This window comes from Hordeum vulgare, chromosome 2H, assembly GCF_904849725.1.
Source record: "Hordeum vulgare subsp. vulgare chromosome 2H, MorexV3_pseudomolecules_assembly, whole genome shotgun sequence".
Taxonomy (NCBI): domain Eukaryota; kingdom Viridiplantae; phylum Streptophyta; class Magnoliopsida; order Poales; family Poaceae; genus Hordeum; species Hordeum vulgare.
This window is the reverse complement of record NC_058519.1, coordinates 528,632,150-528,636,247: the sequence shown is the minus strand read 5'-3', so window position 1 is coordinate 528,636,247 and position 4,098 is coordinate 528,632,150.

The following is a 4,098-nucleotide window of genomic DNA, read 5'->3' as shown; positions in this document are numbered from 1 at the left end:
ATCCCTTTTGTAGCAAGGGACAAGCATGGACAAAGTCTTATAGGAGGAAAAACGCTCCCGAGGACACACGGGAATTTCTGTCCTGCTAGTTTCATCATGTTCATATGATTTGCGTTCGTTACTTTGATAGTTTGATATGTGGGTGGATCGGCGCTTGGGTACTACCCTTACTTAGACAAGCATCCCACTTATGATTAACCCCTCTCGCAAGCATCCGCAACTACGAAAGAAAAATTAAGACAGAGTCTAACCATAGCATTAAACTAGTGGATCCAAATCAGCCCCTTACGAAGCAACGCATAAACTAGGGTTTAAGCCTCTGTCACTCTAGCAACCCATCATCTACTTACTACTTCCCAATGCCTTCCTCAAGGCCCAAATAATGGTGAAGTGTTATATAGTCGACATTCACATAACACCACTAGAGGAAAAACAACATACAACATATCAATTTACCGGACAAATACCAAATTCACATGACTACTATTAGCATGACTTATCCCATGTCCTCAGGAACAAAAGTAACTACTCACAAATCATAATCATATTCATGACCAGAGAGGTAATGAGTAGCATCAAGGATCTGAACATAAACTCTTCCACCAAATAATCCAACTAGCATCAACTACAAAGAGTAATCAACACTACTAGCAACCTTACAAGTACCAATCGGAGTCACGAGATGGAGATTGGTTACAAGTGATGAACTTGGGTTTGGAGATGAGATGGTGGTGATGAAGATGTTGATGGTGACGAGTCCCCTCCGATGAGAGGAGTGTTGGTGATGACGATGGCGACGATTTCCCCCTTCGGGAGGGAAGTTTCCCCGGCAGGATCGTCCTGCCGGAGCTCTAGATTGGTTCTGCTCAAGTTCCGCCTCGTGGCGGCGGCGAAACCACGAAAAAGCTCCTCCTTGATTTTTTTTTCCTAGACAAAACCCTTCATATAGCAAAAGAGGGGGCAAGTGGGCCTGCAGGGTGCCCACAAGCCCTCATGGCGCGGCCTGGGGGGTGGCCGCACCGTGCAGGCTTGTGGCCACCTGCACGACCCCCTCTGGCACTTCTTCAGCCTAGTATTTTTGATAAATCGGGGAAAATCCTCGTTGATTTTTACGGTGTTTGGAGTTGCGCAGAATAGGTATCTCAACTTTGCTCCACTTTCGGGCCAGAATTCCAGTTGCCGGCATTCTCCCTCTTCATGTAAACCTTGCAAAATAAGAGAGAAAAGGCATAAGAATTGTACCATGAAGTGAAATAACAGCCAAAGAAGCGATAAATATCAACATGAAAACATGATGCAAAATGGACGTATCAACTCCCCCAAGCTTAGACCTCGCTTGCCCTCAAGCGAAAGCCGAGCTCAATAAATATGTCCACATGTTTAGGGAGAGAGGTGTCGACAAAACAAGATACGAACATGCATGCATCATGATCAATATCAGAACAGCAATACAAACATATAATCTCTCATGCTAAAGTGATAATTCCTTCACAAAGTAAAGCATGGGTCAAGAACCTTACCGAGAAGTAACAACAGATAGCCTTTAGTCATTGAAGCAATTTCAATTTATCACAACATCATAAAGAGTCAAATAAGAGCTTGTAAAGCAAATCCACATACTCAATCATTCTTTCGTTCTCTACAATTTCTACAACTCACGTGGTACTCATGAGATCAAAGTTTCAGCTGGACACAGAGAAAGATAGGGGCTTACAGTTTTGCCTCCCAACTACTTACCTCAAGGGTAATGTCAACAATAATAATTCATGAATACTTACCTCCAAGTTGACATATGAATATATATCTTTCCCAAGCATATGACGGTAGCCAAGATAAAGGTGAAATAGGGAATTGGTGAAGATCACCATGACTCTTTCAAGGGCAAAAAGTAAAGGTACAAGATAGGCCCTTCGCAGAGGGAAGCAGAGGTTGTCATGCGCTTTTGAGGTTTGGATGCGTGTCCTTTTAGTGCGGAGGAACGTCACTTTATATTGCCTCCTGCGGTAAAGAACTTTATTATGCAGTCTGTCGCTTTTATGTCTTCCTCATCAAAGGTTCGCATAAAGCTTATTTTCCACACACTAATAGATCATACATATTAGAGAGCAATTTTTATTGCTTGCACCGATGACAACTTACTTGAGGGATCTTATTCAATACATAGGTAGGTATGGTAGACACTCATGGCAAAACTGGTTTGAAGATTTATGGATGCACAAGTAGTATCTCTACTTGGTGCGGGAGTTTTGGCTACTATGAGGTGGAAGCAATCGTCACATGCGAAGGGATCTGTAATCATATAACATTGTTCACAGCCAAGCAAACACAATTCATTATGTTGTCTTCCTTGTCCAACATCTACTTCTAGGCATGCAATAGTTTGGTGAGTGTTCACAATCATAGATGGTGTCAGAGATGATATATTTATATGTGAAGCTCTCCTTCTTTATCACTTCCTATTAATTGCAACCATGACCAAGGTCTACCTTTGCCTACCCTTAACAAGTTTCAATCCTCATTCTTTTTATATGAGAAGCCATCACTTCCCATAAGATCATTACATGATCTTTCATGCTTTTGTTCTATTCTCACTCTTTTGATCATGGCAAGAGGCAAAGCCCTTCAACTAAGACACTCTTTATTATATGGCTCACGAGCAAGAATACATCAGGGGTGACACAAAGCAAAACTCAAAACTAAAACACTAAGACTTTTAAAATACTAGAGAAAAAGAAAACTGAAAAGGAAAACTTAAAACAAAGGTAAGGGCAAAAGATGTGATGGTGATACGATACCGGGGCAACTCCCCCAAGCTTGGCACAAGCCAAGGGGATTCCCCATACCAATGCTTAGTTGTCTTCCTTTGGTGGTGATGGTGGTGGAGTTGTTGAAGAGGTGTTGAGTTTGTTTAATTTCCACTTGAGCATAAACTTTTGCTCCCTCATATCATCATTTTCCTCTTCAAGCTTCAACACCCTTTGGCATCATTCCTGCTTACTCTCCTGCAAGAAACGAGAAGGGATAAACAAGGTCTTAGGCTTCTTCCTTGAGTCAGGGAGGCTCGACTTCTTGAACTCCACATGAGTGTGTCAAGGTTGAGGTAGAGGAGCCTCCTCTTCATCAGAACTTGTTTGTTCCTTCCCCTTCGGATCATAATCTTCTTCCTCATTAGTGGTCCAGCCATAAGGATCCAAGTCCCCATAGACCTTGGGGTTAGCAAGGTAATCAGCCACATAGCTCTCCCCCTCTGAATCGTGAGAACACATGTTGGCCTAGATCTACGGCAGAAAACAGGCTCGAAACGAAAAACAGAGGAAATCTGCGTGATGCAGGGGTCAGACCAAACGGGAGTATATATATTGATTTTTTTTAGACAAGAAGGAGTACCCCCACACGAAAACGGAGTCCGTAGGCGCACGAGGTGGCCACAAGCCCTCACGGCGTGGCCAGGGGGTGGGACCGTGCCGTGCAGGCTTGTCGCCTCCTCGCGCACTTTCCGGACTGATTCCAATTTTTTTATTTTTTTCAAATATTCCAAAACGGAGAAAAATTCCTACTGCAAAAGTTTTGGACTCTGTTTTCTTACCGAATCACATACCTTTTCGTTTTCGGAGTCTAAAGCAGGCTGATAAATGTCCCTTAGGTATTCTTTCAGAGTTATGGTATTGATGATATTGCTTTCAACATTTATGGCAGTACCTGAGATATAATGCTTGATTCTCTGCCCATTTACCACTCTCGGACAATTACCTTCCGTGTTGTTGATCTTGATAGCACCGGAACGATATACTTCCTCAACAACATAGGGACCTTCCCATTTAGAGAGAAGCTTTCCTGCAAAGAATCTTAAACGAGAGTTATATAGCAAGACTTAATCACCTACATTGAACTCATGCTTTTGTATCCTCTTATCATGCCACCTCTTAACCTTCTCTTTGAACAACTTGGCATTCTCATATGTCTGAGTTCTCCACTCATCAAGCGAGCTAATATCAAATAACCTCTTCTCATCGGCAAGTTTGAAATCAAAGCTGAGCTCTTTGATTGCCCAATAAGCTTTATGCTCTAGCTCAAGAGGTAAATGACATGCTTTCCCAT